Below are 14,014 nucleotides of genomic sequence, written 5' to 3'. Positions count from 1 at the left end.
ACCGGTGCTCAAGCTCCCGCCGGCCCCAGCCTTCCCCGTGCTTGGTATCCAGAGGAGCGCTGGCCGGACCTTCCCCGGGCCCGGTACCCTGAGGAACTGCCTGAGCGTCCCCAGTATCCAGAGGAGTTGCCTGAACTCCCCTACGCCCGGTACCCTGAGGAGCTGCCTGAGTGTCCCCATGCCCAGTATCCGGAGGAGTTGCCTGAGCTCCCCTACGCCCGGTACCCAGAGGAGCCCATGGTCTGGGACCCACCGGACGATGCAGGCGAGAGACAGGTACCTAGGGAGGGGGAGATTGGAAGTGGCCCGGGGGTAGCCATTCCCAGTCCGGCTGCAGCAGACCCTGAGCTTATGTCAGTGTGTTGCGGCCAGGATCCCCACTGACTGCAGCGGATCCACACCGCTGCTAGGGCCCCGGGCTGGGACGCAGTGGAGTGGGTGGGCCTGCGTCCCCCCTGCCACCCCACTCACGGGTGGCAGTCTCCCCCTCACCCCAACAAGGAGGCGTAGAAGCCTTGAACTGACCTGTGTGTTTGCTCAGCCCTGCTACAAGGCCTGAGCCTGAACTGCTACTGCCCCGCCCTGTCCAAGGGCCTGGGCTTAAGTACTGTGTTTGCTCAGCCCCTGCCTAAGGGCCTGAGCCCTAAACTACTTGCTGCCCCGCCCTGCCCAAGGGCCTGGGCTTATCTACAAACTGTGTGTTCGCTCAGTCCCTGCTGAAAGGCCTGAGCCGTTGAACTAACTGTGTTTGCTCAGCCCTGCTACAAGGCCGGAGCCTGAACTGTTACTGCCCGCCCTACCCAAGGACCGGGCCTATAGACAGCGTGTTTCCTCGGGCCCTTGGTCAGAGACTATTGGTTTGCTCCACCCCTGCGGAGGGGCGTGAGCCGGAGACGGATTACTGCCTGTAGGGAGGCACCCTGGCTCCCCACCGCGCCTGAGAGGGACGAGCCCCTTACCGGAACCTTACACCACCCCACCAGTTCCCCTCACACACACCTCCTGCCTCCCCAGCCCTGGGATCTCCCCCCCACCTGCACCCTCCTTCCGCCGTAGCCCTGGGTCACTGGTAACTCGCTCCCAGGGCGCGTCATTCAGCAAGAATTTTGGATGTGCACAAAACACAGATAGGATTGGTTCCCATATGCTTACAGAACTGCAGTAAAGTGGAACTATTTTCAGCTTGTGTGATTGGAGGATACCTGGATGCATATTATAAGACTGGTTTCACAGTAGCAGCCATGTTAGTCTGTATCCGCAAAAAGAACAGGAGCACTTGTGGCACCTTAGAGACTAACACATTTATTTCAACATAAGCTTTCGTAGGCTACAGCTCACTTCTTTGGATGCATAGAATGGAACACACAGAGAAAAGATATTTATACATACAGAGAACATGAAAAGGTGGAAGTAGCCCACGAAAGCTTATGCTGAAATAAATTTGTTAGTCTCTAAGGGTATGTCTACACTACAAGACTATTTCGAATCAACTTAAATCGAATTTGTGGAATCGATCTTATGAAGTCGAATTTGTGTATCCACACTAAATACACTAATTCGACTGTGTGAGTCCACAGTAACGGGGCAAGCATCGACTTTGGAAGCGGTGCACTGTGGGAAGCTATCCCACAGTTCCCGCACTTCCCGCTGCCCATTGGAATTCTGGGATTTCCCCCCAATGCATGCTGGGGGGGAAAACTGTGTCAAGGGTGGTCCTTGGTAACTGTCAGCATTCAACCGTCACTCCCGCCGGCGGGAAATCAGTTCGCGCACTTTTCCTGTTATAAGTGACAGCGCGGACGCCACCGCACTCCACTGCGATCCTGGAGCCCGCTGCGATCATCGCTGCACTTATGGCCATTGTCAACTCCTCGCACCTTATCATCCACCTCTTCAACAGTCAGATGCTGAGAAATCGGGCGAGGAGGCAACGGCAGCGCGGTGAGGACATGAAGTCTCAGACTGGCACAGACCTGTCAGAAAGCATGGGACGCCGCGCCGTGGAGATCATGGTGGCACTGGGTCATGTTCATGCTGTGGAACGGCGATTCTGGGCCCGGGAAACAAGCACGGACTGGTGGGACCGCACAGTGCTGCAGGTCTGGGATGAATCACAGTGGCTGCGAAACTTCAGGATGCGTAAGGGCACTTTCCTTGAACTGTGTGACTTGCTGTCCCCTGCCCTGAAGCGCCAGGACACCAGGGTGCGAGCAGCCCTGACAGTGCAGAAGTGAGTGGCCATAGCCCTCTGGAAACTTGCCACGCCAGACAGCTACCAGTCAGTAGCGAACCACTTTGGCGTGGGCAAATCTACCGTGGGGGTTGCTGTGATGCAAGTAGCCAACGCAATTGTTGAACTCCTGCTCTCGAAGGTAGTGACCCTGGGAAACGTCCAGGTCATCATAGCTGGCTTCGCCGCGATGGGATTCGCAAACTGCGGTGGGGCTGTAGATGGGACTAGAAGAGACCGCTTCTAGACTCTAGGAATGATAGCCTACTGCTCCTACAGTGGTCTCTGGGGGGAGGACGGTTACAGGTGGGTGTGCAGGAAGGGGTGAGGGGTGCAGGCTTTGGGACGGAGTTTGGGTGCAGCCTCTGGGCTGGGGGTGGGGGCGTAGGCAGGGGTGAGGGGTGTGTGGGCAGGGGGCGGAGGCGTAGGGGGTTGCGGGCTGTGGCTGGGGCTGAGGGTTTGGGGCATTGTGGAGGCTCAGGGCAATGGTAGAAGGGCAGGGTGATGGCAACCTGCCTTGCCATTTGTGGATGGCAGGCGCTAGTACCCTGGGGCAGCAGACAGCATTTGTGCCGGTAGCCGCTCTACTGTCAGGTAGGGACGCAGCGCGGGGGGGGTGGGGAGGGGAGACGCTGGGGGAGGGGTGGCAGGTGGGCGCTGGGACCTGCTCCAGGCAGGGAATTGACAGGGCGGGGGGAGACCCGCGTGGGCCAGGGCCTGATCCAGGCTGGGCCGGGGGAGAGACCCACCTCCAAGTATACCTGGAGCAGGGCACCTGCTGCCTATGAACAGAACATTAAAAACACCTCACAGACTGACCAGGGTGCCTAGTGACTGCACTCAGTGAGTAACCTGCTGTTGATCCTGCCCCCATGTCTGTACCCTGTTCATGGTGACTGTCCTATGCAATTACCAAACCCCTCTCCCCCCTTCACAGAAAGTCTTCAGCAAACAAACATGACAGAAACAGTAATTAACAGCAAACTACTTTTAATACTCGACAACACAGTAAAGGTGAGAACTTTTCAAAATCTAGGGACTGAGAACTTTTGGGTAATTTAGCAGTCTGCTGTGGTGCAGTGACAGTTTTCATGGCCCTTGGTACCCCTCCTTCTTGTTATTCTGGGAGAGGTGGGTATTGGAGTGTGTGGCGGGGGAGGGCGGTTGCAGACACAGTGCAGGGGGGCTCTGTCCTCCTGCCTGCAGTCCTGCAGAACATCGACAAGGCGCCTGAGCGTGTCCGTTTGCTCCCTCAGTAGTCCAAGCAGCGTTTGAGTCGCCTGCTGGTCCTCCTGACGCCATCTGTCCTCCCGTTCGCTGTGTGAGCGCTGCTGCTGTGTGAGGTTCTCCCTCCATTGGCTCTGCTGGTCCGCTTCTGCTCTGGAGCAGCCCATAAGTTCTGCAAACATCTCGTCCCGGGTCCTTTTCTTACGACGCCTAATCTGCGCCAGCCTCTGTGAGGGGCATGGTGGAGCAGGTCGGGATACTGTTGCAGCTGTGTGAGGGGGAAAAGGGAGTGAATTGCTTACAAAGATGCCTTTTCTTAAAAATGAAACATAGTCTACTCATTGCCTGTGAACCAGACCATGGACGGCACCTATCTCCTGAGCACTCACTCAGGGAAAGTTCGATTTATCTGCATTCGCTTTCATTGCCTGGGGTATTGCACTGCAGACCAGACAAGCGGGGCAGGAAAGCTGAATCCGTGGAGCAGCCAGGCATGGTAAGCCAAAGGCTTTTGGCTGCTTAAAAGTCAATGTCCAGCTCTGTCCTCTTGCTGCAGGCAATCCTGAAAGCATAAACTCTGCCCCTGTTCCACCCCCTAGCGGTTTTCCCTTGGAAAAGATCCCTGTATGCTGCCACTCTGTAGCCTCCAGCACGTGGCTCTAAAGTGACGCTTCTTGTTGTTCTAAGGAACAGTGAAGCACTACCAATACTAATAGTACACAAATCACTCTACTTCCATGCAGGAGTCTGCGCGCAAGATCACCCTGAGGAGGGTGTCACGGAGAGACAGGGAGCGCATGCTGAATGAAAGCCAGCACAAGCCAGGGCCCTATGCTGCAATGCTCGTCAAGGCACTGGTCCCGGAGTACCAGCTGAGAGTGTGGCGCGGAAAAGTGTGCTACCTCGGAGCACCCAATAAGCCAGCTCTCCCCAGGAACCTCCTCCATAGGCTTTTCGACTACCTCCAGGAGAGCTTCCTGGAGATCTCCGCGGAAGATGCCTGTTCCATTCCCCTGTATATAGACCTTCTGTTCGCCTAGTCTATTTTCCTGTTCTTTTAAGAAATAAATGTTAACATGTTTAAAGCACTTACCCACTGATCCTTCTCCTGATTTAGGGTCCGTGGTAACGGCTGCGGAGGGTTGGTAGGGGATCTCAGTGAGGGTGATGAAGAGATCCTGGCTGTCGGGGAAATCAGCGTTGTAAGCGCTGTCGACTGCCTCCCCCTCCTCATCTCCTTCCTCATCTTCCCCATCTGCGAACATCGACGAGGAACTGGCCGTCGACACTTATCCCTTCATCAGAGTCCACGCACACTGGTGGGGCAGTGGTGGCAGACCCACCGAGAATGGCATGCAGTGCCTCATAGAAGCGGCATGTCTGGGGCTGGGCTCCGGAGCGTCCGTTTGCCGCTTTGATTTTATGGTAGCCTTGTCTCAGCTCCTTGACTTTCACGCGGCACTGCATTGCATCCCGGCTGTATCCTCTGAGTGCCATGGCTTTGGAGACCTTCTTGTAGGTCTTCGCATTCCGTTTGTTGGAGCACAGCTCCAAAAGCACAGACTCATCGCCCCACACACCGATCAGATCCAAGACTTCCCAGTCAGTCCATGCTGGGGACCTCTTTCTATTCTGGGATTGCCTGGACTCCTCTGCTGGAGAGCTCTGCATCGTTGCCGGTGCTGCTGAGCTCACCCCAATGTCCAACCAGGACATGAGATTCAAAGTGCCCAGACAGGAAAAGGAATTCAAATTTTCCCGGGTCGTTTCCTGTGTGGCTGGTCAGAGCATCCAAGCCCGGACTGCTGTCCAGAGCGTCAACAGAGTGGTGCAGTGTGGGATAGCTCCCGGAGCTACTAAGTTCGATTTGCATCCACACCTAGCCTAATTCGACAGAGCCATGTCGAATTTAGCGCTACTCCCCTCGTCGGGGAGGAGTACAGAATTCGAACTAAAGAGCCCTCTATGTCGAATTAAATGGCTTCCTGGAGTGGACGGGTGCGCGGTTAATTCGAATTAACGCTGCTAAATTCGAATTAAAGTCCTAGTGTAGACCAGGCCTTAGGTGCCACAAGTACTCCTGTTCTTTTTATTATAAGACTGTCCTCCATAAATGAGGAAAAGTTGAGGTGCCTTTATTATTCTTTTGTTCCACTCTTTGTTTCTATGGGGAATTTGCCAATGCAATATCACTGTCTTCCTTTTAAACAAACAAAACAAAACAAAACAAAGTCAATGGTTGTTGAAAATAGCAATTCCAGTCCTAATAACCACTGGGAAGCATTTCTTGCTCAATTTTATCCTACTTTTTCTACAGCAAGTTACAGTGGATCAGTATATTTGATTTGGGAGAAATGAAGTAACAGCTGCCCAAACTGAGCTTGAGCACTCCTGAATTTTGAGGTGTTCAAATCTGGAAGGCAGGTGCTGGGTGGGGGGGGGGGCTGTGGGCTCCACGGGGGAGCACGGCAGCATGTATGCAGCAGCGTGTCTGGCACTGTGCGGCGCCAGACTTGCTGGTCTGAGTGGCACGGTACGGGGGCTGGGGGGTTGGAGAAGGGTAAGGGGTTCTGGGGGCAGTCAAGGGACCGGGAGAAGTGGGGGTTAGATGGGTCAGGGGTTTGGGGGCCAGTCAGGGGACAGCAAGCGGTTGGATAGGCATGGGAGGCCCAGGGGTTTGTCAGGGGACAGGTAGGGGTGGGGTCCTGGGGAGAAATTGGGGGTCTCAGGAGGGGGCAGTTGGGGACAAGGAGAAGGGAGGCTTAGATAGGGGGTGGGGTCCTGGGGGGCAGTTAGGGGCAGGGGTCCCGGGAGGGGGTGATCAGGGGACAAGGAGCAGCAGTGCTTAGCTAGGGGGTGGGGTGCTGGGGGGCAGTTAGGGGCAGGGGTCCCGGGAGGGGGTGATCAGGGGACAGGGAGCGGGGGGGTTGAATGGGTTGGGATTTCTGTGGGGGGCAGTCGGAGGGAGTGGATGGTGGCAGGGTGGGGCTTCCCTGCCCATGGAGTGTCCTATTTTTTTAATGTTAAAATATGGTTCCTTACCATCCACAGTGCAGCTCTCCACTCACAGCATGCTGCTGCATGAGGTCCCCCTCCTTCCTTTCCTGTTGGTAGTGGCCAAGGGCATGCTGGGAAATGTAGTTCTTTCCCTGCTCCAGGGCTGGCTCTATAGGCAGGGAGCTAATCAAGGAGCTACAGCTCCCAGAGCCCCCTGTTGGTTCTCAGCTCCCATGCTGGATCCCTGCCGCCCCTGCAAATGAGCTGCCCCAAGCAGATGCTTGCTTTGCTGGTGCCTAGAGCCGCCTCTGTGTATTGGCAAAAAGAACAGGAGCTACAAGTGCTCCTGTTCTTTTCACGGATACAGACTAACACAGCTGCTACTCTGAAACCTGTCAGTACTGTATTGGTAACTGATTATTTTACCATTTAGTTACTATTTGATCATAATTCCATTTATCTCAATAAAAGTCTTTAAGACTATCCTGGTCTCAGTGTGACTGTTCTGTCATACCTCCGAGGATCCTTCTCATATTCTGTGTAGCCTGATTCTGGGACAAGAACCTTATTATCTTCTGATCAGATTAATTGGCGAGCCTATGACCCGTATTAATAATATTGACCGCGTAAATCAGGCAGCACCATTGTGAGTTGGCCTGTGCCCCAAACTAAGAGGCAGGTTCAATCTTTCATAGGCCTAGCAAACTACTGCAGAAGGTTGGTGTGTGGGTTCAGGGACATTGTGCCCCAATCACAGATGGGTGTAAAAAGCACCAACCCAATAAGGCGGTTTGGGCCAAAGCATGCCCGAGAGGTTTTGGTAAGATAAAGGCCTTGTCTGGAAGGCCTGTGCTAGCCAGCCCTGACTTTGATAACACTTTGAACTGTGTATTGATGAATTTGACCCTGGCTTGGGTGCTGGCTTGGGAACTTCACACAGTGGAGTGGGTGGGCCTGCGTCCCCCCTGCTACCCTACTCACGGGTGGCATCTCCCCCTCACCCCAACGCTAAGGGTCTGAGCCCTGAACTGCTTGCTGCCCCGCCCTGCCCAAGGGCCTGGGCTTAAATGACTGTTTGCTCAGCCCCTACCTGAGGGTCTGAGCCCTGAACTGTCGCTTGTTGCCCCGATGTAGTGAGGTGGCCTGGCTCCCAGCCGTTCCTGAGACAGCTGAGCCCCCACACCGGACCCTTACACACTGGAACAAATTGCCCAGGGAGGTTGTGGAATCTCCACAATTGAATATATTTAAGAGCAGGTTGGACAAACACCTGTGAGGGATGGTCTAGATAATCCTTAGTCCTGCCTTGAGTGCAGGGGGCTGGACTAGATGACCTATTGAGGTCCCTTCCAGTCCTATGAGTCTAAGGTTCTATAGTTCCCCCTGAGACACCTCTTCTCTGTGCAGGGAAGCAGGTGGAAGCCCATATAGGGGTCGATGGAATGAATTTCCCTAGGGTGGGCGGGGGAGGAGATGTGTGGGGAATCTGGGGAAAAAACAGGAATGTGGGCAGTTAAGTGACCCTCTGAGGCCCCTATCGCATTGCAGGGGGCATCCACACCAGGGACAGGTTGTGTCACCTCCTGCCCCGCAGCCTTGGGGGACTCCCAGCGCTCTGCTGGTGTAGGTCCAAGGCTGGGCTGCTGCCTGCCGCCGAGTGCCCTGGCCTGTGCTCTGTGCTCTCAGCGCCAAGGGAAGGTGGCAGCCCCCTTGCGTGACACATGTGGGCAGCAGCTCTCCGCACCCCGTGAGCATGTCCGAACCCCCCACCCCCTGCTACTGCATTAGGTCCTGCTCCCCAGCCTGGGTCAGATTAGAGCTGCAGGCCCTGGTGTCCTGGATCCATGCGGTCACGGATCTCAAACAGCTCGGGAACAGTCCCTGGGAGGAACCCCTTCACTGTGTCAGCCCCCCTTGGGCCACACACTCTCATGGGGGTAAGTGACCTGGCCTGTACTTAGTCCTTTGTTCTCAGCTGGTCACACCCGGCTGGCTTCCTGCAGAGGGGGCGGCCGTCCATGGTTGTTAGTTGCTAGGTACCAAAGGTCCAGGCAGTTGGAGTGACCGCCCTCTTCTCAGGCTCTCCATGGGGGTGGAGCCCAGGCCCCAGACAGCCAAGTGTCGGTCACACCTGGATCTCTGCAAAGAGTAAACAAACTCCCTCCCACACACACTTAATCATGCTGCACATAGGGGAAACTGAGGCACACACGGTATTCATACAAAATGTTATGAAAAATTCCCACTGTGTCACACTTGGGCTTCTCAGGACAGGGGCTGGTTCTGGAAAGAAAGGCCTGGGTGAAAATCTCATCCCATTTCCCACACCGGCCCTGAGCCCCCAGCCCTGAGTGCAGGAAAGCGCCTGCAGCAGGAATCATGAGCTGTAAATTGGAGTCTCCCCCACACCCCAGTTCACTTGCACTTGCTGACAACGACGGGAGGTGGGGAATGGGGGGGGGAGGGGCGACAACCCAAACCATCCAGTGATGGGCACCAGTCAGCCCCTGTGCTGCCAACGGAGCGATGAGCCTGGGCTGCCGGTTACAGACCGTACTGGGGAAGTGGCTGTAGGCTAGGTGTCTGGAAGAGATGAGTGTATCTGCGCTCTGATTGGCTGAGACAATTGCTCCTGGCAGGGTGGTTCATGACATCAATGTGATGCCTACAGGTAACAAATGGGACACAGGAAAGTTCCCGTCCCAGGGGTCAGGTGCTGTAGCATCCTGCTGCCCCAGGGTTTCTAGCAAAAACCTTTTCCTCCCCAAACACTTGCTCAGGCTCTGGCTCTGCATGGAGCTGTGGTTCATTTGCTGGCTGTTTGGCACTCAGATTTCCCTGACTCCCGCATTGTGTTACAGGGCAAATGTCACCCACCCTCGTCACTCGTAACCCCAAGGGATCGATTCACGACATAGCACCTGTGGGAGCCGCTGAGGAGACCCAGGTGCCCTGGTTAGTGATGGAAGCAGCCCATGGCCCCAGAGGTCAGGAGCTGATTGAATTATCCAGACAGGCCAGGCCCCCACCACATGGCACTGGGAGCTCTGAGGGCCGATCTCTCCCTGGCCAGGCTCCGGGGCCAGCCGGCCATACTCATGTCGCTCCCCAGCACCAGGTACGACTGACCAGAGGGTCCTGCTGTCCCACCTCCCAGATGTAGCAGGGGCAGGGGCATTGCACTGAGATGGCTTCAGCTCCGCTTTAGGGCCCTGTAAGTCTGGCCTGTGTTTTTTGTACCCAGATGTCTGCATTTACATTTAGCCATACTGAGACGCAAATTGTTTGCTGCACCCAGTTTACCAGAAGATCCAGATCGCTCCCTATCAGTGACCTGCCCTCTTCATTATTTACCACTCCCCCAAACTTTGTACCACCTGCAAAGTTAGAATCATAGAAGATTAGGGTTGGAAGAGACCTCAGGAGGTCATCCAGTCAAACCCTCTGCTCAAAGCAGGACCAAACCAACTAAATCATCCCAGCCAGGGCTTTGTCAAGTCTGACCTTAAAAACCTCTAAGGAAGGAGATTCCACCACCTCCCTAGGAAACCCATTCCAGTGCTTCACCACCCTACTAGTGAAACAGTGTTTCCTAATAATCAACCTAGTCCTACCTCACTGCAACTTGAGTCCATTGCTCCTTGTTCTGTCATCTGCCACCACTGAGAACAGCCGAGTTCCATCCTCTTTGGAACCCCCCCTTCAGGTAGTTGAAGGCTGCTATCAAATCCCCCCTCACTCTTCTGTTCTGCAGACTAAACAATCCCAGTTCCCTCAGCCTCTCCTCGTAAGTCATGTGCCCCAGCCCCCTGATCATTTTCGTTGCCCTCTGCTGGACTCTCCAATTTGTCCACATCCCTTCCATGGTGAGGGGCCCAAAACTGGATGAAATACTCCAGATGTGGCCTCACCAGTGGCAGCGCATCCGGCCCCATGGACTTGTGCTCATCCAGCTTTTCTAAATAGTCCCGAACTATTTCTTTCTCCACAGAGAGCTGGTCACCTCCTCCCCATACCGTGCTGCAGAGTGCAGCTGTCTGGGAGCTGACCTTGTCTGTGAAGACAGAGGCAAAAAAAGCATTGAGTACACTAGCTTTCTCCACATCCTCTGTCACTAGGTTCCCTCCCTCATTCAGCAAGGGGCCCACACTTTCCTTGACTTTCTTCTTGTTGCTAACATGCCTGAAGAAACCCTTCTTGTTACTCCTAACATCTCCGGCTAGCTGCAACTCCAAGTGTGATTTGGCCTTCCTGATTTCACACCTGCATGCCTGAGCAATACTTTTATACTCCTCCCTGGTTATTTGTCCAATCTTCCACTTCTTGTAAGCTGTTTTTTTGTGTTTAAGACGAGCAAGGATTTCACTGTTAAGCCAAGCTGGTCGCCTGCCATTTTTACTTTTCTTCCTACACATCGGGATGGTTTGTTCCTGCAACCTCAATAAAGTTTCTTTAAAATACAGCCAGCTTTCCTGGACTCCTTTCCCCGTCATGTTATTCTCCCAGGGGAACTTGCCCATCAGTTCCCTGAGGGAGTCAAAGTCTGCTTTTCTGAAGTCCAGGGACTTGCAAGCTCTCAAATTTGACAGTGTTTTATTTTTGGATTCAGGTTTTTTTGTACATAATTCTACATTTGTAAGTTCAACTTTCATGATAAAGACATTATACTACAGTACTTGTATTAGGTGAACTGAAAAATACTATTTCTTTTGTTTTTTTACAGTGCAAATACTTGTAATCAAAAATAAATATAAAGTGAGCACTGTACACTTTGTATTCTGTGTTGTAATTTAAATCAATATATTTGAAAATGTAGAAAACGTCCAAAAATATTTAAATAAATGGTATTCTATTGTTGTTAGTGCGATTCAACGCGATTTTTTTTTAATCTCTTGACAGCCCTAGTTTGCGTAGACACACGTACTCTGCCTAGGGGTTCCGCACATGGAGCTGAATTGCCAAAATGATCAGATTTGGCTGGTGTTGGGCTACAAACCACTTTTAATGCCGGGATCATGAAATGTTTTTATCCTTGTTGTGTGCGTCCAGGGCCGCAGAATGGTAGTTAGCCCTGATTGGGGGGGGGGGTCACCTTAGAAATTGAAGCTGGTTTGCTAAGCCAAACCCTAGTGAAGAGGAGAGGGGTGGGGATAGATGTTCCCACCTTGGGGTGTGGACTCTGCGTCCAGAGCCCTCGACAGCATTTGATTCCCCCTTTCTCGTGTGTAAAGACAGAGCAGATTGGACTCAGCTGAGCATTCTTGTTTCTGTTCAGGGATTGCTAGAGATGAATGGGGGGAACGTCTGCTGAACGAAAGTCCCTTTAACACATCACTCCCCTCTCCCTCCAGGGCCCCCACTTGCAGTTGGCTGCCTTGGCTAGCGAAGGTGGGGAAGTCCACATCCCTCTGGGTTGTTGGCTGCTAGGTCTCCACGCCCGAGCAATTGGATTTGCCATTGTCTTCTCAGATGCTCCATTAATAAGGCCCAGAGAGCCAGGTGACACCCAGACCTGGGGTATGAGCCTGCCCGGAGAGAAAACAGTCCCCTTTCCACCCACCAGGGAACGATGCAGCATGTCAGGGAAACTGAGGCACAAATGGGACTCATAAAAGTATTGCAAAACCGTTGCTGCTTCAGCACAGCTACATTCAGATTGAAAAGATTCAACAGCTTGAAAAAGATACTAAAGTTCCACCATCCCAACGCCTGCAACTGAGAAATGTTTCATCCCCAGCCGATTAGAAAGGCGAAGCTAAGCAGGGAAAACACCGCATCACACGAGGGTCTGCTCGCCACCTTGCCTAGCGTTAGTTCAAGGTGTTACTTCGAGGGGGAAAGCACAGTCATGAGACGGTGGAAGGCAAACGTGGGAATTAAATCAAGGCCAAGGGCTGAGAAAGGATCTGGGGTTGTGGCCCCCACATGCCCGCTCGTAAAAGAAAACTCCTTACCAGGGTGTACGACGGCAGCAGCTCCTCGAGCCCCCCACCCCGCCCCCGCGTCAGGTCCGGGGCACAACACAGACCCGGCTCTCGTGTCCCCTTTGTTTAGCCCCTCAAAGCCCAGTCCACAGGCCACTTCTGGGCATAGTGATTCCTGTCCACGTACGATAGCGCTTGTGAGAAAACCGCTCCTCCACCCCCAAAGTACAACCGGTGCCATTCTCCAGGCCCCCTGCAGAGACGTCACTTCGGGGGCACCCAGCTGAGAGCCAGGCTCCCCTCTGGACACAGCTTCTTAGCGCCTGTTTCAGGGCCCCACACTCCCACCCAGTCACTGCAGTTACCCAAGTCGCTTCTCTCCCATGACTCTGCTACCACAGCTCCCAAGCCAGGTCCCCTGCTCCCCCGAGAGGGGTCCCTGCAGGCTTCCACTCCCCAGCCCTCCTGGCCTGTGAGCCCTGCCCAGGGATCCCCCCTCCAGCATCAGCTCTCTTGGTCCCAGGCTCAGCTACCCGGGACAAGGCTGGGTCTTCGCCAGAGGCCTCTGCACGGGCTCTCCTGGAGCTTGGCAGGACTCCCTGGCTCTGGCCAGCGCTCCCCAGCAGCTTCTGCCAGCTCCGGCTCTTGTCACCGCTAGCTCGCTCCTGGCGCTCTACCCCCGAACCCTTCCCAGCTCGGCGCTGCTCCTGTCTCCAGCAGCTCTCCCCTGCTGCGTGTGCTCTCCAGGGCTCCCCTTTCCTCCTCATCAGCTCCCACCCACCTCTCCTGCCTCTTTCTATGGCCCAGGTGCCTTCTCGGATGCAGCTGACTAGTCACAGATGCACTGGCCACGTCTCTCTTAAAGGGCTAGTCACCCAGCGGTACTGAACCTCCCTTAATGTTAAATACTTCTGTGGTACCAGGCAGGTAAATGCTGGAGAGAGTAAGACAATGGGTGGATTTCTTCACACATGGTGGACCTGTCCAAAGATTTGGACTTTGCTGCCAGATAATCTCCCAAGGGAGGGTGCTGAATTTCCCCAATATTCTGCACTGTATAAAAGCCACCAAGAGCCAATTACCTCTTTGCTAGAGGAGTCACATCTGCAAGGTGGTGGAAGAAACGTGACGCTTCTGTATCTAAGATTAGTTCCTAAACACAGGAGCAACCCTAGCGGTCAACAAGCTGCCCCATCAGGGCAGAGTTCTACAGGGAACAAGGGAAACGATTCTTACCTAACAGCCTGGTGGCATTTGCTTGGCAGACTCATCCCCCACCACCAAGCCTGGGGGCTTATACCAAGGGTGGGAGAAAGCGTTAAATTGCTCCCTTCCTCGCTGGCCACCAGCCTCGCTTTGCAGAGGCTGAAGACCAGTTTATGTATTGGACCGTGGGGTGACCAGCCTGTTCTTTGGGGGACTGGCCAGTTAGCACTGGGAGAATGTTTCTCTAACCATTTGTTGGAACTGAGAATAAATAAAAATAATTTAAAAATAGACAAGCCAGCGTCATCCAGAGCCTGGGGCGGTCTCAGGCGCAGGACCCGGCTCAGCTGTGGGGCCAGCAGAGGGGCAGAGGCCAAAACAGATCAGTGGGCTGTGAGATCCCAAGGAGAATGAAATCCCAGAGGGAGGC

The sequence above is a fragment of the Mauremys reevesii genome, linkage group 1 (assembly GCF_016161935.1).
Source record: "Mauremys reevesii isolate NIE-2019 linkage group 1, ASM1616193v1, whole genome shotgun sequence".
Lineage (NCBI taxonomy): Eukaryota > Metazoa > Chordata > Testudines > Geoemydidae > Mauremys > Mauremys reevesii.
Note: the sequence above shows the minus strand (reverse complement) of the source record.